This window comes from Nuphar pumila, chromosome 10, assembly GCF_984573655.1.
Source record: "Nuphar pumila chromosome 10, dmNupPumi1.hap1.1, whole genome shotgun sequence".
NCBI lineage: Eukaryota > Viridiplantae > Streptophyta > Magnoliopsida > Nymphaeales > Nymphaeaceae > Nuphar > Nuphar pumila.
Window position 1 is genome coordinate 9,436,428 of NC_143258.1, and position 24,833 is coordinate 9,461,260.

Genomic DNA, 24,833 nt, shown 5'->3' on the forward strand with positions numbered 1-24,833 from the left:
CCCTCAAGTCTTGGCGGGCATTCGTCGGGTTCTGGCACCGCGAGGTCCTCATCTCGACCTTCAGCGCCGTGCTCTCCGACAGAACCCACCTCCCTGCCAAATCAATGGCAAATCGCTATGCGATTTTCGTAAATCGCTATATCGAGTAGCGATTTACGAAAATCGCATAGCGAAAAAAAATTAAAAAAATCGCTAAATCGAGTAGCGATTTACGAAAATCGCGTAGCCAAAAAAAAAAATTCGCGGAAAAGAGTGTTATAAAAACTTTGAGCAAGAAACAATTGAAAGAAATATATGAGCGCTATGATCAAACAAAACACTTTATTACTTTTTTTCGACAGTTACAAGAGGGAAAAAAAGAAATAATTTATACAAGGCACCAAAAAAACCCGCGCTGGAGGAAGCCCCCGGATCGTCCCGTAAGAGCAAAAATTTTAAATCAGACTTCATAACACATCAAGTTGAACCATACTACAGTCCATATGCAAGTCGGTCGATACTTGATAGAGCAATGCAGGATCGCCTGATGAATATGTACATTGGCAAAAAAGAGAAAGGAGACAAAGATGATAGATGTTCATGACTTCTTCTTTGGTGATTCCTTTCTCGAATAATCCTGCAGATTGGATCTTAAATAAATAATCATGTTCAGGTACTTAAGTCTTTGCCATGGCTTTTTTTTAGAATCATCGTTTTATGGCATCAATGAAGAAATGGTACTTAAGTCTTTGCACTCCGTCGGACTCGGACGTTAAATGATGCTGACAAACATGAGGATAGGAACCGCACGTGTTTAAATACGTGGCGCTCGTTGAGACCCCAAGGAGGGTAACTCTATGCTACGTCATGTATAAGATCGCCTCTCGTGGCTGACGAAGGTTTTATGTCCCTGGGGGTCTTCGTCCGAAAAGGGAAGGGAAGGGAAAACCAAGAGGTTAGGATTCTCTCTGCAAATTCTTCATCTTCGATTGCATCTCTCTGTTGCGTTGGTTTTACGTTTTCCCCTTTCAGTTTTCTTTTGTTATGTTTCTTTTGCGGGATTCTGATCTGCTGATATCGTTCTCTCAAGTTATCTGTTTGATGAGATTACGAGAACCGATTTTGCTGCCTTTTTTGATCATGGAAAATCTTGATGAGAAAGATACGAACTATGTGTGTGTGCGCTTTCTGTTTGGCTTAGCTATGTTACCTGCGGGAAAAAAAGTTAGTTTTCTTTGGATTAGGATGTGGAAGTAACGATATATTTGTGCTTTGTGGCCGATGAAAATAAAAAAAGGGAACGTTAGATTCAGAATTTCTGGTTTGGGTGTATACATCTTCTTCTTCTCGATTCATGGATTTCCTTTTATTTTTTTTCCTTTTTTAGAATTTGGGATGAGTTTGGTATTTGAGAACAGGTTTGGAAGGAAAGCTGCCTCAAAATTTTGGTTTTGTTTACTATGATTTTTTCGTAATATTTGTGATGCTAGGAGAAAGAATATACAGATTTCTTCTGTTTCCTTTTTCTTTGCTTCGTGTGTGTGTGTGCAGGGTGATAAGAACATACAAATGGAAATATGCGAGCAAACCTACAAGCTGTATTCGCGCGCGCGCGCGCGCGCGCGCGCGCGAGAGAGAGAGAGAGAGAGAGAGAGAGAGAGAGAGAGAGAGAGAGGTGGGCATCCCTAGAGGGAGAGATCGTCCCTCTTGGGTGGCGTCCTCGTAGGGTTTGAGAGAGAGAGAGTCGTCTCCCTTGCCTTAGGCCAGGTCCTCAAAGAGGTTAAGAATGAGGGAGAAAAGATCGATCCTTTATTCACTTGAAATGGAATATGACATAGATATTTATTGACTTAGTCTAACCAATTCTCTTCCCAATTACATTAATTTCCTTCATCCCCAAACAACTGACAATAATGAAAAGACAAATAGAAAGAAAATAGAACTATGACGATGGTCCGATCTGGATCCCCAAGCTCTGATCTGTTATATATATATAGTTAGTGCTGTAATGCCATTGAATGATGGCCGTTTAACTTGTTTCAAATTTGGAATGAGTATGGCAGTTCGAAATAGGTCGTGGAAGGAACCTTGCCTCAAAATTTGTGTTTTTTTCTGATGTTTTTTGGGTTGCAAGAGTATTCAGTTTTCCTTGTCTTTTTTTCCATTTCTTTTAAGGCGTGTTTGAATTGCAGGATGCACCCCTGTGGGGACACACCGGTCCCTGCACGGGTGCTGTCCCCTGTTTGATACATGCGGACCATGCAGCCTGGGCAGGGACTGCTTGCTTCCTGCTCCTTTTGTTTCAAAGGAGTGCAATGGGACCTGAGTCGTACCCAGGTCCTGGACAAACGCCACCTGGTGTGTCCAGGTGGCATTTGTCAAGTGAATCAAACAGATTCTTAGTTCTCAGAAATTCATATTTGATTGTCAAATTTATGTGGATGCTACAATAACATAGAATGAGAACTTTTATTTTCTTTTCATTTTATTTTTTGTATTTCTTAGGAATTGATGGGCGTATACTGTATGCAAATCTATAACTGTGTATGTTGTGGATACGGTTATGCAGTGGTGGATCAACATATAAACTTTCCATCATCCACTTTTTAAACCATAAGCTTCAATGATGTGCATCTAATTGTTGTGAATGGAAATTGGCTGCCCGTATTTTGAACCGAAGCTGAACATTGTAGTGGAGACATAAATCAGAGATCAATGGGCGGATTCTTTGGGAAGAAATTTCACAAATAATGATTTTAGTAATTGTTGATCAAGTTGTTAGATTGACCTATGTGTTGCTAAGACTTCTTGCAAAATGACAGCAAGAGCAGGTGGAATCAAAGTGATGAGATCCTATTCAAGTGTTTACATTGGTGCATGAATCAGTTTAGAATGTATTTGTATATTTGACCTTAACAAGAACAGATTTACATGATTAAGTTAAACTCAACTAGTAACATATTTCTTGGGGGAATATGAAAAAACATAAAAGAAAAGGTTTTCTGGTTAGTCTATCTTAAGTTGTTTCTTATTATTATATATTTATTGGAAGTATTTTTGATATTTCCATCAGGGTTTGCTCATTATAAGAATACTCTATCTTTATATGCCGATCACAATTTGTAAGAGTTTTTTTAAAAAGCAGAGCATCATCTTTGAGACCTGTTAATCAAACTTGACTGTCTGGAAGTGCTGATACAAATCATATGGCTTGGCACATCAAAAGAGCCATGTTATCTTGCCTACTGTAATAGTGAGGGTTGCTAATATAACATCCTCAGTGAGATTAGGTGGTTCAACTACTTGCTGATCGCATAGGTGATTATAATGTGGTTGATGATCTTATTCTTTGTCACTAACAACAAATGACAATTGTGTAAATTTGCTTGTTAATGTTCCTAGTTAATTTGAGGGGTGCTATTTTCTTAGCATCATTCTGTTAGTAGTTCTTTCAATTCCCCATCCTCTATCTTCTATTCTTTGCTGTAGATGACATCCTATAGTTGTGTATTTTTGGCTTCCTTGGTTGACTGTGTGGAGCTTGCCCTTTCCGTTTTCATTCAAATTTCGCAAATCAAAAGGGTGTTGCATTTGAATTTTGAAAATAAAGTCTAATCTAGTGAAAGACCTCTTCCAAATAGATGGACAGATTGTAATGAAATATGCAGAAATACAAAACGAGGGTCGCTAAGGGCTTATAAGGTCATAAACACAAAGTGTGCAAGCACATACACAAATCCAACTAAATGACAACACAAAAGCACAAAGGCATTACACAAGCACTAAGTGCATTCAAAACATCAAAGAACTAAATATAGGAACACAAAGTATAAAAAAATATTTATTTTATTGAGCATGAATGCTTAAGAGAAGCATTACCTTACAAAGAGGAGAAAGGCACTGTATATAGAGCCAATATGGGCATTTAATAGAGGCATTCCCATAGGCAGTCGTTGTTCCAATTAGTTGGACTGTTCTAACAGTCATATAGACCCCCTACACTATATAATAAAAACAAAAATAAAATAAAGAACAAAAATACAATATTGTCCCTAGTGGACAGTCACTATTTACACGAAAATAACAAGACCAAAATGCCCCTAGAGAGCATTACCTATTGCAAAACATACAATATATATATATATATATTATATATATATATTGTAATGAAATAAGCGAAAATACAAATAATAAGTGAAAAACACTTGTAGGTCCAACAATGGACAAGAACAAAGAAGATTACACAAACACTTTAAGTGCAAACACATAAACCCACAAAGGGGAAATGCCAAAAGGCATAAAAAGAAGAAATATTATTGAGAGAGAGTGAGAGAACTTCTTACAAATGAGAGGGGGAACACCCCTTTATATGCACAACAAAATGAGAGAGAGGGAGTCATTGGGGCTTCCACAATGTAGTTGTTGGGGAGCCCCAACGACTCCATATGTGGGGTCCCCAATGGTTCCCAAAATGGAAAAAACAAGAAATTAAAAATAAAAAAATAAAATAATAAAATAATAAAATAAAACCTAGAATAAGTTGTTTTAATAAACAACTTATTTTATATATGAAAAGACCGAAATACCCCTATCGGGTATTTTAGAATAAACAAATATATATATATATATATATATATATATATATATATATATATATTATGTATATATATTTTTAAGACGCTCCCTCAAACTGTACGGGGAGAGAACCGAAAGTTTGCTAAGAAGAAATAGAAAATGAGGAGCAGGAAGAGCTTTGGTGAAGAAGTCAGTCAACTGATACTCCGAGCTGACATAGGGCAAAGTGATAGTGTAACGCCCCAAAATTTTAACCCAAATTTTGAGGATTTTTTTTTATAACAGCGGAAACAATCATTTCATTGAGTTAAGCATTCAGGCGCATTACAGGAGTGTTCAAGCAACAACATTTATTAAACAATGACATCAGAGTTTCCAAATAACAGGAAAAATAATAAATTGAAATTTAATCCGAGATGTCACTGGAACACAATAAATCAACATCTCGATCGAAGCTTCATCCCACAGCCACTTATGATGTTCTATTCTTTACCTGAAAAATGGTAAATTGATTGGAATTAGACTACAACTGTCTAAGTAGGTAATTACTATGATTTTTGCAGAAGTACTGTGTAACAAGTATGCAATTGTTTGATTAACTATATCTAGTAAAGAATGGTACTAAGCATGGCACTAAGAAATAATTAACATGAGACTAATTTACTGCATAGCACAAATTCTAAATCACAAAACATAACAGGAATTAACATCTAATCAAATAAGTAACACTGGTTTAGATACTTAATCACATGATCAATTTTTTAATCACAAGTAAACAAGTTCAAGTATAAAGCTCCCAATGTTTTGTTCGATCTCACAATTATAAGTCTCTAACTAGCATATGTGAACAAAAGCAGGCTCAAATCAAACTCACAGATATAGAGAGTTTATTTCATGTTAATCTAAATAACCATATGCCAAAAGTAACCATTAACAAGTTAAAGCGCAAACCTGACGATCTCTTATTCAATTGATGGGTCCAAGATGTTTTTATTTAATGTTTTTCTTGAATTATCCTGCGGGTACACACGGGCCAAGGCAACTATTTCAGAAGAGAACATTCAGGGGTTTATTATGCATTGGTGTTTTATTAACCCGAACATTCTAACTGAAACTGTAAATCCTAAGAGAGCCGCCAGTGATCGAGAGAACCTTCCAAAGGCCTCAAACCAAAACAGGATGCATCCCTAACTTCTGCAGAAGAACAAAGAGCTACCACCTAGGACACATTGGTAGTCTGGGTCCCCCAACTCTGAGGACTGGGGACCAACGAGACATTTTCACTTGAAGCAAGAAACACATGTCCCCATAGTTTTGTACCACTTACCTTCTCCAAGGTAAGTCCGAATCTGAGTGGGTTGATCTTTTCATTTGTTTAAATTTTTCAAAGTACAGGGGCGTTTCCCCAAAATTTACTACCATAGTAGTAGATCCCCACCCTTTGTGATCTTACAAGGGTATACAAGGCAAATTTTTTTTGTCTATTTGATTGTACTAACCCACTCAGAGTGCTTCGGTACCTTTAAACCAGTCAAACACAGATGCCCCGGTACCTTTAAACCAGTCAGGCTCACAAAAATTAAATTTAAGTTTTTCACCAGTTTTATTGACATTGAGTGCAAGCTCATCAACCCAAGTACCCGCATCAGGTACCCAACCCATATTACCCATTAGGCAAGATTTTCCAAACTCACCCTCTGAGTGCTCCGGTGCCTTAAAACCAGTCGAGCGCGGATGCCCCGGTACCTTTAAACCAGTCAGGCTCGATTACCAGATCATCATTTATCATCATCATATATATATATATATATATATATATATATATATATATATATATATATATATATATATTTTTCAATAGCAAATTGCCACAACATACCATTAGGTTTTGACTTGTGACGTCCCAACATATGGTGATGTGCATTAACAACTCTTGCCAAATAAACAAAGACCCGTTTGTTTCCATTAGAGAGTATGCAGTGTAATCTCAAAGATTTGGTAACACAACTATATGCTTTTCTTCAAACACATTCACATTTTAACATTCCACAAGATATGCAACTTTGTTGGCATTTGATAATTTCAGAAAATAAGTGGTTTATTAGGCATTTGCACTTCATAAAAAGATGCAACTTAACATGCATTTGTCCAATAGAGAATAAGCAGCTTAATAGGCATTTAAACATAAGAGAATATGCAGCTTAATAGGCATTTGATGATAAGAGAATATGCAACTTAATAGGCATTTGATCATGAGAGAATATGCAACTAAATAGGCATGTAAGCAATCAGAGATAAGCAGCATAACAAGTGAAAAAAACATCGTAGGCACAATCAATATTTCAGAACCAATTGTATATCAAGTCTAAGTAGAAAAAGAAACCAATGATGTATTTCAAAGCAAGATGTATTTTTAATCATTAACAATCAAGAGGTATTAGTGAGATAGCATCTATTAATACAATTACTAGCATCATATCTCACAATTCTCATAAACGAGTATGCCATTGCTAATGGAACCAAGTTTCAGGTCAACTTCGCTGCAAATATGTGGTCAAAAGTATGAATCTGAATAATTGGTTGCATGAGTAAACCACAATTAGGACCTTTTTTTTTATATACTCATCATACAATATACCTTTAGTTTTATTTAGTGAGTTCAACACTTCCTACTTCAAGCATTAAGGCATCTCTAAACGTTCTGTACATGTTTTTGTGCTATCACAAATTGACATGTGCTAACCCACAATTTGGAATACACGATAATCTGAGTATTAAAATTTAGAACATGCGATAATTTGGGTATGGGAATATACTCAGAACATGAAAATAATCTGAACATTAAAATGTTAGCACCTGTGGTAGTTTAAGCAAGGAAATTAATCAGAACACGTGATTACAATTTCAGAACATGTGGTATAGTTAGCATGGAAAATAATCAAAACATGCTAAAATCTATATATTAAGATAATAGCACCTGCGATAGTTTAAGGAAAATAAATCTCTTAGCATACGCTTAAGGAATCTGAGCCTTAATGAATTTAGTAGTTACTGATGATAAATAATTCCAACAGTGTTTAAACTTTAACCCCATATCGTCAACCAGTGCTAAAGTGTGATTATGTACATAACAAAAATAAAACTTTAGAGGTACTAACACTCAAGATGCTATTCTAGTGGCTGGACCAACTAAGAAAAAAATATTATCCTATACATCTAATCAGGAACTCTGTGTGAAACGGAACAACATAGAACCCTTTCAAAAACCATGGAATGGGATTTTTTTTTCCATGTATTCGTAACATGGAAAATGGTATCTTATACATCTATTCAATGTTTTCTGCACAGATCAAAAACCTCAAATACGAGAATAGAACATGCAACTCACCCACCTACGGTAACGATCACTGTTTGATACCCATTAATAGTACTATTCACCACTAGATTCTTGGGAAGATTTTCCAGAAATTCACCCACATGAACCATCGATATTTCCTGTAACCGGATGGTTTCTGTACCCATAATAAGTCTAAGTATGCTCCACACGAACGATTTTATAGATAAAACTATGTGTATAAAAACACCCACCACTTAGGTTATACTGAGAAACGCAAAGAAAGAAAATACAACAGTAGGTAAAACTCCTTTATAAAAAAATTCAGAACACCAAATCTATTTTAACACAAAAACAACCCTCTATGGGTGTCGGTTCACCTACAGAAGAACAAATTCACATTTAAACAAAAATAAAACTTCAATACCGACTTTCCCAAAATTGATACGTGCTAAATCAGAAAAACAAAATCTATATAGGCACGCTGACAGAACCAAGATTCTGCCCTTATAGGCTGAACCTTCTCTAATGCGCTGAGCAATACCATATTTCGGGCTTGAGACAAGTGATAAAATTGCTGATGGACTGTCATGCTATGTTGAAAATATAAGAAAGAACAAGGAGGAAGGAGAGAGCTTTCAAGAAACGGCAGCAAGAATTATCTTTTTGGCTGTGGTAATGCTTCATTAGTCTTAATAGGGTTACAATATTTTTTACATGGTCAAAAGTGCCCTGCATAATACATATTACATTGGAATACAAAACCCGTGAATGGATATGGATCCTTTATTGGATCCATATCCAATCCATATTCTAATACCCTCCCTCAAGTTGTGCATGGGAGTGAACCATGTGCAACTTGTCCTTCAGATACCGGAAACGGTGACTTATAAGACCTTTTGTAAACATATCAACAACTTGGTCTTTTGAAGGCACATAAACTGGTTCAATCTCTTTGTCTGATGAAATGTTGGTCAATCTCAATATGCTTAGTCCGGCTGTGATGAATATGATTGAATGCAATTTGTATAGCACTTTTATTATCACACATAAGTGTCGAATTTGAGATATCCTCTCCCATCTCTGTAAGTAGGTGCCTAATCCAGGTCACTTCTGCAGTGGTAGCTGCCATAGATGTATACTCTGCCTCTATGCTAGATCTTGCCACAGCCTTCTGTTTTCTGCTACTCCATGAGACAATATTTCTTCGAATGAAAACACAGTATCCTGAAACAGACCTCTCATCTGGATCCCCTGTCCAGTCTGCATCTGTATAGGCCAATATGTCATGTTTTGGTGACTTCCATGAAGATTGAATGTATGTGAGTCCATCACCCACCGTTCCTTTTAGATAGCGAATGATGCATTTGACAACATCCATGGGACCATTCTTCAGTTCATGCATGAACTGAGATACTTGATTAACAGAATATACAATGTCTGGTCTAGTAAAAGTAAGGTACTGTAACATACCCACTAAACTGCGATACTTACTGCATCAGGATATAACTCACCATCACAAATACTTAGCTTTTGGTTGACAACACTAGGTGTGGGTGGAGGTTTACAATCTGTCATTCCTGCTTTAGCCAGAAGATCAAGAGTGTATTTGTGTTGACTTAATGACATTTTTCCATCTTGTCTGTCCACCTCTACACCAAGAAAATATCTCAGTTTCCCAAGATCTTTCATTTTGAACCACATACTCAATAAAGCTTTAATTCGTTGAATGTGGTCTGGAGCATTACCAATGATCACAATATCATCAACATATATAAGTAAGAAAACCATAGTGGTACCATTCCTGTATATTAACAAAGAATGATCTAGTTGGGAACGAAAGAAACCGTGCTTCTGAATCTCTAAGGAGAAGCTTTCAAACCATGACCTGGAGGCTTGCTTCAAACCATACAAAGCTCTGGTTAATTTGCATACATATTCTTTTGGGTCTCCCTCTGCATAACCTTGAGGCTGCTTCATATAGACCTCTTCCTTTAAATCCCCATGAAGGAATGCATTTTTAACATCAAGCTGACTAAGGGTCCACCTATGTTCAATTGCCAGGCCAAGTATAATGCGAATAGTTCCCATTTTCACCACTGGGCTGAATGTCTCATCATAATCCTGACCGTATTCTTGAGTGAAACCCTTGGCAACAAGACGTGCCTTGTATCGTTCAATGCTACCATTCGGTTTATATTTAATCTTATATACCCATTTTGAACCAAAAACTTTTTTATCTGGAGGACGACCAACTATCTCCCATGTTTGACACTCATGGAGTGCCTCGATCTCCTCATTCATCGCTTCAATCCATTTGTTGGATTCGATATCATGATAAAAACCAAGTGGTTCATCGTGTTTTTCAATCTTGGATAGAAAAACCTGAAAATCCATAGAAAAGTTGTCATAACTAACCCATTTTTCAATAGGATGCCTTATCCTGCCTGATCTTCTTGGTGCTTCTCTGTTATCAGACAATGCCACGTGTTCTCCAACAGGTACATTTGTTTGCTCTCTGGGTCTCCTGGTATAGACATTACCTTTGTATTTCAGACATTTTGTTTGTGGTGCATCACCTGAAACCTTCTCACCATGTATGCTTTCAGGGGTCAAAATAGTATGTTCGACAACATGTGAAATAAGTTCAGCACTGAGCCATGGATCATACCAATTAGCAACTACATCAATATGTTCACGATTGACGTCTCCTTCATTTCCCAGAAAACTATTTTCATCAAAAACAACATTTCTGGAAATTCTGATCTTCTTATTGGCAGGATCATAGCACCTGTGACCCTTGTGTTCATCTGCATAACCTACAAATTGACATATAGAGGCCTTGTCCTGAAATTTGGTTCTCATGGATTTATCAATGTGTACATAACATGTGCATCAAAAAACTCGTAAATTATCATAATCAGGATGTACACCAAATAGAACATAATAGGGAGACTGATCTTCAAGAATAGGCATAAGAAGACAATTTATCACATAAGTAGCAGTATGAAAAGCTTCTGTCCAAAGATTAATAGGCAAGTTACAACCATGCATCATACTCATTGCACTCTCTATAATATGTCTATGTTTAAGTTCAACAATTCCATTTTGTTGTGGAGTGTACGGGCAAGAAACTCTATATTATATCCCATTATCTTGGAGAAAGTCTAAAAGTTCTTCGGAGGAATACTCACCACCTCCATCATATTGGAGAATTTGAATATTTTGGGAGAATTGAGTTTTAACGTAGGCATGAAAATGACGGAAAATAAGAAAAACTTCTGATTTATGCTTCATAAAGAATATCCAGGTAAAACGAGAGAAACTGTTAATAAAGGATACATAATATTTGCTTCCATAAGAGGAAGGATTGGGGGCTGGGCCCCAAACATCAAAACATATTATTTCAAAAGGTATATAAGCTCTTTTATTTATTTGATGAAAGGGAAGTACATGACTCTTGCAGACCTGACAACTGGGACACACTTTGTCCTTTAGTAATGAAGGTGAGACAGACTCTGAAAGAAAACCATTGGACACTAGTTTTACTGCAAAGATACCATGATAAAATTGCCGATGGACTGTCGTGCTCTGTTGAAAATATAAGAAAGAACAAGGAGGAAGGAGAGAGCTTTCAGAAATCGGCAGCCAGAATTATCTTTTTGGCTGCGGTAATGCTTCATTAGTCTTAATAGGGTTACAATATTTTTTACATGGACAAAAGTGCCCTGAATTAGTAATACATATTGTAGAATGATGTAGGATGCTGTACCGAACCCTGGTTAGAGAGAGAGAGAGGAGGAAGGAGAGAGAGAGAGAGAGAGAGAGAGAGAGAGAGAGAGAGAGAGAGAGAGAGAGAGAGACGGCAGCACATGAAGAGAAAACTCAATTAGTCGACATCAGGGCTCTCTCTATGTTAAATAGAGAGAGTCCAAAATAATAAATTACATCCAAGTCCAATATTTAATAAACTTTTCAAATAACCTCCAAACTAAGAAGGTTTAACTTTAAACCACCTACTCTCAACACTCCCCCTCAAGCTGGAGCATAGATATCAATCATGTTCAGCTTGTCACAACATTTTGAGAAATTTGGTCTAGCAAGGGGTTTTGTAAACATATCTGCAACTTGATCTTCTGACTTAAGATATTTGGTATTGATATGTCCAGCTTGAACCATATCTCTTACATAGAGACAATCAACCTCAATGTGCTTTGTTCTCTCATGAAAGACAGGATTGTTTGCTATATATGTTGCAGCCTTGTTATCACACATCATGGTCATAGGAGATGAAACCTTCACCTGAAGATCATGAAGAACAGTATGAACCCACATCATTTCAGCAGCTGTTTGGGCCATAGCCCGATATTCTGATTCTGCACTTGACCTAGAAACCACATTTTGTTTCTTACTTCTCCACGAGATCAAGTTGTCTCCCAGAAACACACAGAATCCTGTGGTAGATTTTCTATCCACTACAGATTCTGCATAGTCAGCATCAGAATAGGCCACTATCTCCAGAGTTCCACCTTTCCTGAACAATAACCCCTTTCCAGGAGAAGATTTTAGATATCTGAGAATCATAATAGCTGCATTCCAGTGTACCTCAGTTGGTTTGTCCATAAACTGGCTAACCTTGCTTACTGCTAAAGCAATATCCGGTCTGGTCACAGTCACATACAGTAGCTTCCCTACTAGGGAGCGATAGCTTTTGCTATCAACCGTTTTTGACGCTTCTTCAAACAACTGAACTTTATGGTCCATGGGAATATTTGCTGGTTTGGCTCCCAACATTCCTGTTTCCTTTAATAAGTCAAGAACATATTTCCGTTGAGACAAAACCATCCCTTCACGGCTCCTGGCAACTTCTATACCCAGAAAATACCTCAGTGAACCAAGGTCTTTTGTAACAAAATGTTTTTGAAGATGAGCCTTTGTGGCTTCAATGGCTTTCACATCATCTCCTGTAAGAATAATGTCATCCACATATACCACCATAGCAACTATGCCAGAGCTAGTTTTCTTGATAAATAGTGTATGATCGACTGCTGACCTATTAAAGCCAAAGCGTGACATCACTTCAAACAACTTTTGAAACCATGCGTGAGGACTCTGTTTCAAACCATAAATCGCCTTTCTCAATCTACACACTTTCTGACACTCCCCCTCAACCTCGAATCCTGGAGGTTGTTGCATGTAAACAGTCTCAGATAGATCCCCATATAGAAACGCATTCTTCACATCTAATTGGTACAAACTCCAACCATGCTGAACAGCTACTGAGAGAACAAGACGAATCGTACCCATCCGTGCAACAGGAGAAAAGGTTTTAAAGAAATCAATTCCATATGTCTGAGTATACCCTTTTGCTACTAATCTGGCCTTGTACCTTTCAATAGAACCATCAGATTTGTACTTTATTGTATATACCCATTTACATCCAACAATGTCAGCATCTGTTGGGGAATCAACTAGATCCCATGTATGCTGAGATACTAAAGCATCCATTTCTTCTTGCATAGCCAGTTTCCATCGATTATCAAGTTCTGCCTGTCGATAGTTCAGTGGAATAGTTTCAGCAGATAAGGCTGAAATGAAAGACTTCATCTGATTTCCAATTCTGACATCGGAGACAAAATGAGATATGGGATATAAGGTACATTGTCGTGTCCCCTTTCGTAGAGCAATAGGCCTGTTATCATCATCATGAAGATCACTATTGTCAGTAGAACTTACCTCAGGGGAAGAAGATGAAGGCTCTTGCGGAGATGGAGCTCTACGCACATATACCAATGGAGGATTATTAAATCTGGAAGCGGATGAAGTTTGGTTCGGTAATGAGGGCACAGATTCCAACAGAAAAGGAGGTATAGGTAATGGAAATAACTCAGCTGGATCAACCTGCAGTGGGGAACCGGTACTGGAGTAATATGGAGTGGATTCCAAGAAAGATACATCCGCACTGACATACTCTCGGCGAGAAATAGGATCATAACATCGATATCCCTTTTGATTTTTGGGATAACCTATAAATATGCATTTTGTAGCTTGAGCAGCTAATTTATCACGGTCAGGGCCAAGTTTATGTACAAAACAAACACATCCAAATATTTTGGGTGAAAAAGAAAAGAGTGGGGCATTAGGTTTTAGGATATGAAATGGAATTTGATCGCCCACAGAAGACGAAGGCATGCGGTTGATCAGATAGCAAGCAGTGGTAATCGCATCACCCCAGTATAACGCAGGAACATTGGATTGAATCATAATAGTCCTGGCAACATCAAGCAAGTGCCGATGTTTTCGCTCAGCCACCCCATTTTGTTGAGAAGAATAGGCACAGGAAGTTTGGGGTTGGATGCCATTATCTTGGTAAAATTGTAACAGACCTTTTGATTTAAACTCGAGAGCATTATCAGTGCGAACAATCTTGACAATAGATTCAAACTGAGTTTTTATTTCAAGAATTAAGGATTGAATAATACGTGGAACTTCAGATCGTTCCTTTATTAAAAACACCCATGACAACTTAGAAAAATCATCAACAATAACAAAATAGTAACGACACTGAGTCCTAGTAGGAATCTTACTAGGACCCCATACATCTGCATGAAGAAGTTCAAAAACTTTATTACTAGACTGACTCTGACTTGAAGGGAACGAGCTTCGATGATGCTTGCCCAGTTGACAAGCTTCACACTGAAATGATGTGGTGGAAGGAATTTGAGGAAAGACTGAACAAAGCTTTGACAATGAAGGATGGCCCAGACGACGATGCCACTGAACAGGACTGGATGAATGTTCCACGGCAGCATGAACATTACCCATTGGATGATGTAGGTAGTAAACTCCATTTGCTTCATAGCCTCCACCAATCTTCTTTCCCGTCAGCAAATCCTGAAAATGACAACCCATCGGATCAAATATTACTCTACAGTTTTGTTCTTTTATAAGGCAACTAACAGAGAGTAAACTTAGAGGAAAGTTTGGAGCATGAAGAACATTTTGCAACTGTAATGAGGAGGATATAGAAATATTTCCCTGACCAACAACAGGGGAGGAACTCCCATCGGCTAATGAGACTCCTCGATGAGCATTAATATCCTTTAGATCTGAAAAACAAGAGAATTTCCACACAAATGTCTGGATGCATCGGAGTCAATAATCCACTTATTGTTAGTTGGATGTAGATGATTTCCTGTTGAATAGGCAACACCAGCTACAGGAGGAGTGGAACTCACAGAACGAAGGGCTATCAGCTCATCATATTCAGCACGACTGAGGGTGATACTACTGTCACTAGCAGAGATATTTTCTTGTACCTTTGTTGCCTCAAGAGTAGTAACATTTGCTTTAGGAGCATAAGAATTTGATGAGGAAGAGGTTGGCCGGCCATGTTTATCCCAGCACCGATCTTCTAAATGTCCAGATTTTCCACAGAATGTGCATTGAAGCTTTCCTCTGCCTCCCATACCTCGTCCACGACCTCGTCCTCTGATATTCTGAATATTTCCACGCCCATAACCAGAAGAGACAACTAGAGCAGATGACTGGGTAACAGGCTGTGATTGTGGAAGAGATATCGCAAGTCTACTCAGGCGATTATATGCATCAGCAAGAGTAGGTACATCTGATCCAGTCAACATTTGGACTTTTGCAACAGAAAATTCTGAAGATAAACCTGTAAGAAACCGAACAACCATAGTCTTTTCTTGATGATCTTTCTGCTTCGAGCAACAAAGAGGCCTGTGAGCATTGAGTCTTTCAAACACAGCTTTTACTGATGCATAATACTGGGCCAAGGTCTGATCTCCCTGCTGTAAATTATATATCTCTTGTTCGACTTGCAGGATACGACTCACATTAGTCTCTTGTGAATACGTATCTCTAAGATTGTCCCACATCTGCTTGGCTGTATTATAATAAATTAAACCATCTGCAATATGAGTTTCAACACTATTCATGATCCATGACATAACTATGTCATTATCTTCATCCCAGGTAGCATATTTTCCCAATTTTTCAATGGGTTCTTCTTCCAGCAAGATATGCTTTCTACGATGTTCAGATACTGACATCATGAACGTTCTGGACCACCTGGCATAGTTAGTTTCATTCAACCTTACAGAAGATCCATACGAAAAGGGATTGACAAATGCCTTATACTCTCCAACATGTTCCAATTTGGAATCACATTTCGAACTTTCAGCCATACTGAAGATATACTTCTATTTCAGCAAAAAAAAAAAAAACTGGAGAGACTTCAACCAATACAGGGGATAGCGTGTGTTACATTCACACGACAACCAGCAGCTGTTCACACACACAAAACCACGACAATAAGAAACCGCAGCCCACAACAAAGTTACTTTCTCAACACAGTTTCCACGACAGTAGTGAACAGCAGCCCATACACATGACTAATAGTTCCAAAATATAATTTTTCTTCAGCACATCAGGAAGTCACGACCAACACAACTCTGTATATGCATAAATTGAATCATACCAGAGGCTGTTCCCAGACATATAGAGCTCGACAGTCATATCTTAATCACCAGCACAGCACAACAAGTGCAATTGTTGTTTCTCCCAAATAGCAGGAAGTCACGACAAGAAATAAACAAATATCGACAAGAAGATTGCAGGAAATCACGGCAACAAGAATCACAGCAATAGTAATCACAGCAGGGAATCACGGCAACAGGGAATCACGGCACCAGGAAATCACGGCAACAGGGAATCACAGCAGGGATATCACGGCAACAGAGAATCACGGAGAAAAAAAAACAGGAAACTAGAGGCACGCATCCTGTTCCTTAGATCTGATGACAGATCTGGGCCATGACCTTGGTCAAATCCCAGATCTGTTATCAGATCTTACACAGAAAACACAACCAGCTAACCTGAAGAAGAAAAAAAATTCTTCGTTGGTGCAGGGAGAAACTCGGCAACAGTTTGATCACGATCGAGTAAGATCCCACGATCGATGCTCTGATACCATGTAGAATGATGTAGGATGCTGTACCGAACCCTGGTTAGAGAGAGAGAGAGAGAGGAGGAAGGGAGGAAGAGAGAGAGAGAGAGAGAGAGAGAGAGAGAGAGAGAGAGAGAGAGAGAGAGAGAGAGAGAGAGAGACGGCAGCACATGAAGACAAAACTCAATTAGTGGACATTAGGGCTCTCTCTATGTTAAATAGAGAGAGTCCAAAATAATAAATTACATCCAAGTCCAATATTTAATAAAATTTTCAAATAACCTCCAAACTAAGAAGGTTTAACTTTAAACCACCTACTCTCAACACATATTACATTGGAATACAAAACTCGTGAATGGATATGGATCCTTTATTGGATCCATATCTAGTCCATATTCTAATAACAAGCACTCGGCAAAACCATAGGAAAAACCTACCTCTGTTGAGTTTTTTTTCCCATTTTTTTCCTTGCAGAGCTTTGTTGTAGTTGTGCGCCCTTCGTCCTTGGTCGTGTGACGGTAAGAGGAAAGGAGGGAGATAGAGAAAGAAAATGGCGAATAACGGAAGAGAGAATGGGGTTAAAAAGAAAGTGCGTGAGGGTCAGTTAGAGAGAGAATCGGGGAGGAGATCGTGGGGGTCGGTTACCCCAATTCTCCAGCGGCTGCGTGAAAACCCTCTCTCATTTAACTCAAAAGCAAACCCTTTTTAGGGTTTGCATAATCCTCTCTTTTAACCTTACATTTTTTTTATCGTGCTTTCATTTTAACGCACATGTATGTGCGACTTTGGATCGACTGCGACTCGCGACCCATTTAAACTTTGGGTCCAACTTAAAACCATCCGGATCTAAGGATCCAAATCTTTTGATTTGGACTACGCCCTAATGGATACTATGGATCCAGGACCCAATACATTTATGGATCCTATTAAGCAAATTTTGGATTCGCACAAGGATCCAAAACATTATAAAATTTTCGATACGATTTCGAATATGGTTTTGAAGGTGCAATCTCCATTAAAATTTCAAAATATCCAGTATCCAAGATCCAATTAGAATTTTAATTGGACCCTTACCATATTTAAATCTCTGAAGTCCAGGATCCAAATGAAGTAGTGCGGATCCAAACGTCGCATAGGCTACTACGGATCCGAATAAAGTGTTATAGGTCCAAAATAGAAATTTTCTCATTAATATTTAATTTAAACTTCGCGGACCCGTTGAATTCATCCTGAATCCAATATCCAATATAACCATTGATATTGAGGATCCAATATCAGAGATTTGATCCATTTGCCTAAAATCCCTTGTTGGTTATCCAATTAAAATGTTTGTGATATGTTAGCTAAGATTCAAATGGAATATTGAAAATCCGAATAGGATACTAAGAATCCAACCTTGAAGATCCAAATACAAATAAACAAATACGACGCTAAAATATCCTTATACCAAGTTAAGGATCTAAATCTCAAGTTTATTTACATGATAAAAATCACGGTTATTACAGATAGTTCCTCTTAAATATTCATCACGAACATAGTAACATTCCATCTCAATATGTTTAGTGCGCTCATGAAATGTATGATTGCTTCCTATGTAGATCGCACTTTTGTTGTCACAACACATCTTTGAAGGAGTTGAGATGATGATCCCTATATCACTAAGAAGACTTCTAAGCCACATAATCTCCATGTTTGTAAATGCCATGACACAATATTCAACTTTGGTGGACGACAAAGATACCTTTTGCTGTTTCTTGCACCTCCGAAAAATAAGCGAATCTTCTAAAAAAATACAAAAACCAATTGTTGAGATTCAATCATTGGGATTACCCTCCCAATCAGCATCAGTATAAGTAATCAAGTCAAAAGATGAGGAAGAGGATAAGAAAAACCCTTTGGAAATAGTATTTTTGATATATCACACAATTCTCATTACTGCTGCCACGTGAACCGTCGTAGGGGCATGTTGAAACTGACTTGCCGCATGAACCGCATGGGCAATATCCGATTGGGTGATAGAGAGATAAGTAAGAGATCCGATTAATTGCCGATGGAGAGTAGGATCGTTACGCAGAACACCATCTTCAAGTCTTAATTTTGCATTTATAACTTCTGGAGTCTCCAATTTCTTTTCATTTGAAATCCCCGACTTAGTATAAATATCAACAACTAATTTCATTTGAGAGAGTATGTATCCTCTATGTGAATAGGCCACTTCAATACCTAAAAAATATCTCAAGAAAACCAAGTCAGACACATCAAAAGTTTTCTTTAAAATAGTTTTAGTTTCATTCATTCCTTCTTTGTTATTTCCTGTGATGATCATATCATTAACATATAAAAAAAAGCTCACAATAGAGTTACTTGTTTTCTTAACAAAAAGAACAGTGTTAGTATAAAAAGAAACAAAACCCAAATTAATTAGTACATTACTGAATTTATCATACCAAGCTTTAGGAGCTTGTTTAAGATCATATAATGTCTTTTTTAATTTTAAAACATTTTTATTAAAATTCATGTCGGGAAGAGGATCCATATAAACTTTTTCACCAAGATCTTCATTTAAAGACATTTTTAACGTCTAATTGATAAATAGACCATTTTTTAATAGATGCGATAGCAATGAGTGCTCGAACACTTGTCATTCGAGCAACCGGGGCAAATGTCTCATCATAATCTATCCCATACTCTTGAGCATATCCTTTGGCCACTAACCTAGCCTTATATCTCTCTAAGGACGTGTCACTTTTAGTTTTTACTTTAAAAACCCATCTACATCCTATAAGTTTCTTTGCTTGAGGGAGATACGTTCAAATTCCATAGCTTCGTTCCAATGGGGATATTGTTTGGCATCATTATAATGAGATGGTTCATAGAAAGAGTGAAGGACTATTAAGTATGCTCTAAAATGTGGAGAAAACGAGTCATAGGATGCAAATCTATTTGGTGCTTTAGAAATACGATTTGATCTTCTATGTGAAGATTCTTCTAAAGATGTGTTTTGAGAGAATTTGTCGAGTGCACATAGATGAATACCTTCTTCCTTTCTAATATAAACTTGTGTATTACTTGATATATGTTTATTTAAATCTTCATGTTGACCATTATCCTCATTATTAAGAGATTATTCATTATGATTAACACTATTGTCAAGGGACTCAAGAACTTCAATTGGGTTAGATTTATTATTTCGGGGTAATAGATCAAATAAAAAAGAGTAATCAATGTTTTCTTTTGATTCTTTACTTTCAAAACCATTTTTATCTTCAAGAAAGGTAACATCCTTTGAAATAAAAAGCTTGTTATTTATTGGATCAAAACATCAGTATCCTTTTTTATTTTCTTCGTATCCTAAGAAAACACACTCAATAGCTTTTGGAGAAAGCTTATCATTCTTATGAGTAAGAATATAACACTTACAACCAAAGATTTTTAATCTTTTAAAATTCAGAGTCATTTTATAAAGTTTTTCAAATGGAAAAACATTATTCAATGACGTTGAAGGAGTTCTATTAATTAAGTTGAAGTTAGAACGATTTTGGCCCAAAAAGTTTTTAGACTATTCTTGGAAATTAAGAGAGTCCTAGTAGTTTCTATTATGTCTATATTTTTTTTTCGTAAAACCATTTTGCTGTGGTGTTTTAGGGAAAGATCTTTGATGACAAATTCCATTTTGTCTTAAATAATCTTGAAAATCATTTGACATATATTCTCCTCCCTAATCTGATCTTAGAATAGAGAGATTACTTAAGAATTGATTATTAATCATTACATGAAATTCTTTAAAGAAAGAGAACATATCGGATTTACGATTTAAGAAATAAATCCATATGTATCTAGTGGAGTCATTAACAAAAATCACATAATATAAGAAGCCACCTTTGGATATGATAGGTGAGGGACCCCATACATCGAAATAAACTAGTGCAAACGGTCGTGTAGACACAAAATTTCTTTGAGAAAATGAAATTCCTTTCATTTTTTCAAAAATGCAATCTTTATAAGCTATGTCTTTCTCATTACATGTATTTTCCAAAAAAGAGAAAAGAGACATCTTTGAAAAGCTAGGGTGGCCAAGTCTCTTATGACAAATATCAATGCTTTTTACATTTGTAAAATTACAAAATGACTTGGGTGGAATAATAAAAAAATTCATAAAATATAGATCGCCTCTCCTATGGCCTTGCCCAATCAGCTTCCCTGACTGGAGATCCTGCACGGTGCAATCTTTAGATGAAAAAGAGACTTTGCAACCATGATCGAAAATTTGATAGATAAAATAGATTTAAATTTATTTTTGGAACAAGAAAATCTTGAGAATGTTTTAAATCGTGTTCTAATGCTTTCGATTTTTAACGAAGTCCCATCGGTCGTTGAAACATAAGATGAGGAGGGGTTGAAATATACTTGAGAAAGAATATTCTTATGTGGTATTATACGAAAAGAAGCACCGAAGTCAAGAATCTACGTACCTGGAGGAGATGATGATGATGCGATGGCGACACTCGAAGTTGAGGATGTCTTGAGAAGATGTTGGAGTGCCTCTGAAATTTGATTAAGAGTATCTTTAATATCTCTGTTTTTGTTCATTTCTTCTTCTTTGGTACTTCTTCACAAACGAAATCCACTTTACCCTTAAGCTTAGGGCAAACTGGTCTAATATGTCTCGGTTCATTGCAATAGTGACAACACCCTTCCTATATCCACTATTATAATTGGGTCAATTTCCATATCTATTATTTTTGGCAAAGTAAGGAGGTCTATAGGTTTTTACTTTTGATCCCGATCTAGTAATGACCAAAATATCATCATTCTTATGAGTCATGCCAAGACGAGTTTCCTCTTGGCATACTTCGGCAAGGGCATCTTCGATAGGCAAGGCCTTGCTCCTATGAAAAAAAGATGCTCTTGTTCAAATTTCGGTCTAAGACCATGAAGAAATTGAAAAAAGTGTTCTTTTTCAATTTGTTCTCATTTCAATATCTTTCGGAGCCACCTATTTAGGCTCAAGAAGGGCAAGTTTGTCCTAAAGGAGAGACAAAACACTAAAATAATCGCGGACACTCATGTCCTCTTGTTTAGTAGAACTAATTTTTTATTGGCAAAAAAATTGTCTAGCTAGATCCTTTTGGGTATACATATCCTTAAGGAAAAACCAAGCTTTATTGGCCCTTCTAAACTTAGCAATGTTGACACAAATTTTAATGTCAACATTGTTCATTGGTTACTTTCCCAATCTTCTACCTTTACTTGATGGCCATGAATAGCTTTAAGGCGGTCTTCCCCATCAAGAGCCTTTTCAACACCTCCGATTTTGATGAGCTTCAATGTTGGTTCAAGAGAGGTCCCCATCACGAAGCCCCAAAGTTTCTTCCCGGGAAGGTGATTTGATGCAGGGCAGGATGGACCCAGGCCCATACCACATGACCCGTGACCCGAATCCAGATCCAGACGAGGCTTTTAAAAGCCTCATCTAGGGTTGCGTGTAGGGCAGAGGAATTGGAAGAATAACCACAATTTTTTCCTTTTTTCAACAGTCTTTCTTTTGCTCAGCAGTGTTCCTTTTTTTTTCTTTCCCGTCGTTCTTTCATTGGCTTAGTACTGTTCAAAGTTTGTCATTTATCATTCCATTAACATTCAGCATATGGTTCAATATCATTTGATTACAAATAAAATCAAGCCTCACATTCGTAGTGGGCATTGCTGCTTCCTTTATTGTTCTGTGCACGACTGTGTGGGTTGTGCCTTTCACAACAGCCATCAAAACTCGTGAAGGCTGCATCAAAGAGTCGCGCCTTCATCGCCATCAGCAAGGATCGTCAAGGAACGAGGAAGCCGACACCTCCACTACATCAGAGTGGAATCAGAGCCAGCGTCTCTCCCCTCGTCAACAAGATGGTTTCAGAGGTGAGGGGCGATTCGACAACGAAAATCGAGCAGGAGGATGCCGGCAACACAGACCCAATGCTGCGGATGATGGAGATGATGACAAAGATGCAGGAAAATGTGCTGCGTATCAGCCGGGACGTGGCAATCATATCACGACGACTTGATGGGGTCGAAGGGCGAGTCGCCGCCCTTGAGTCGCCGGCGGAGCCCTCCGCGACCCCATGGCAAAGGCTGGGGGCTGAGTTGGAGGTCGTAGCAGACGCGAAAGCAGTCCAGCCGATGCCCTTTCAGCCCGACTGTGTCGCTGTCCCGCAACCAGCATTCCCCCCTCCATTCCCGGGGTCGACAGCAGCGGCGTCGCACGCAGTTGGTACCCTCCATCTGAACCAAGAAAATAGGGCAGGGCAACCCCACGTCGTGGGTGCAGTACTGCCCTGGCCTTGAGTCATGGGGGCTGCGCCGCAGGCAGGGCTGGGCCTGCAGGACCTCAGCGTCATGCCGGGTCCTACCGCAGACTTGGGTCCTAGTGCACCCCAGCCCAGGTTTTGATTTCCTGTGGGTATGCCGCAGGTCGGGTTTGGTCCGCAAGACCCCAGCAGCACGCGGGACCCTGCTGCAAGCCCCAACACAGCGACCAGACCCGGGAAGGAGCTTGTCCTCCCTCCTGGTCCCGCGCGCAGAGGCCTTGCGACGACCAACCAATGGGTGGAACCTGGCGGACCCGAGAGGGTCCGGGCCGAAACATTTTTCAGCCGGACCCAGGCCTGGGTCTCGGGGACCACCCTTTGGGTCCCTGGGAGAGGGTCCGGGATCCGAACCCCCTTACCCAACCAACCCAGTTGGGTTTGGTTCGCGGTTCGTCTCAAATCAAACCCAACCCATTATTTTTGAACTCCAAAATGGATCCAATACCAACCCAAACCCATATCGGGCTCGGACGGAGCTCCAGTATGGATTTGAGCTGTGTCAAAACCAGACCCATAATCATATGGATCGTGGATCGAGCTCAAACCAAGCCTCTTATCCCCACAACTTGACCCTCGATCCAACCTATCCATATCTGGGTCCGACGAGTAGTTTAGGAATAGACCCGATCCACATCCCATCGGGCCAATCAACCCAACAATATACCAACCAGACCCTAGACCCAAACCAGAACCAACCCCTCAACCCAACTTTGATCCATAATCCAATTCCGTATCCGACCCAACTCGAGTATCCTAACCCAAACCCATATTATGTCATTCCTACCCACCTAGAACCCGAGACTCATCCCTCTTACTTGGGACCTCCTGTCATACCGGTGCCACAACACCGACCACAGATGGCTCCCGCCCACGGGCCAGCCAGATTGAGGCAGATTCAGCAGGGACTGGCGCGACCAGAGTGCCGACAACAGGTCGTCGGCATTCGACAACCCCATCAGCTAGGCGAATAGGACCGCAGAGATGAAGCAATGTGGGATGATGACACCTTCTGGGATGAGCATCCTGCAGGAATGGTGGAGGCCCGACAATAGAGAGCACCGGAGCGCCCCTCCACGTATGGGGTAAAGCTGGAGCTTCCAAAGTTCGCAGGCCGGTTCGACGCGGAGCAATTCTTCGACTGGTCTTATGTCGTGCAGTTTTTCTTTGACTACCACACCGTGGCTGAGCACCGTCGTGTCTCTCTAGCGTCTACTCGGTTGAGAGGACTAGCACAGACATGGTGGGTGGAGCTGCTGCGATCGAGGGAGCGGCATGGATTAGAGCGTGTACAGCCTTGGGAAGAGATGCAGCGGTTGATGCAGTCTAAGTTCGTGCCATCAGATCACGCCGAGAGAGCATACAAGGAGTACCTGACCCTGCGTCAAGGCACCAATACTGTGGTGGATTACACTGCCGAGTTCCATCGTCTTTCCCTACGAGTGCAGATCGAGGAGACTGCCCGCCAGCAGGTCACGAGGTATATTTTTGATCTCCTCCTGCCATTTCTGACGACTTCAGTTGTATCACAGTCGAGTCCTTGGATCATACTAGTAGTTATGCCATGAATGTGGAGGAGAAACTGAAACGGAGGCAAGAACATAAGATATCCCGTAGTGAT

At 38.9% G+C, this 24,833-nt stretch overlaps 1 protein-coding gene across 1 annotated transcript in view; it reads left to right on the plus strand.

Moving 5' to 3' along the window:
* The first annotated feature begins 830 nt into the window (after positions 1–830).
* Positions 831–24,833, plus strand: part of LOC149823457 (uncharacterized) — a 45,004-nt gene continuing 21,001 nt past the window's right edge. Inside the window, exon 1 of the mRNA XM_090018848.1 lies at positions 831–934. The gene's annotated coding sequence lies outside the window, so the exon portion shown is untranslated. The remainder of the gene's footprint in view (positions 935–24,833) is intronic.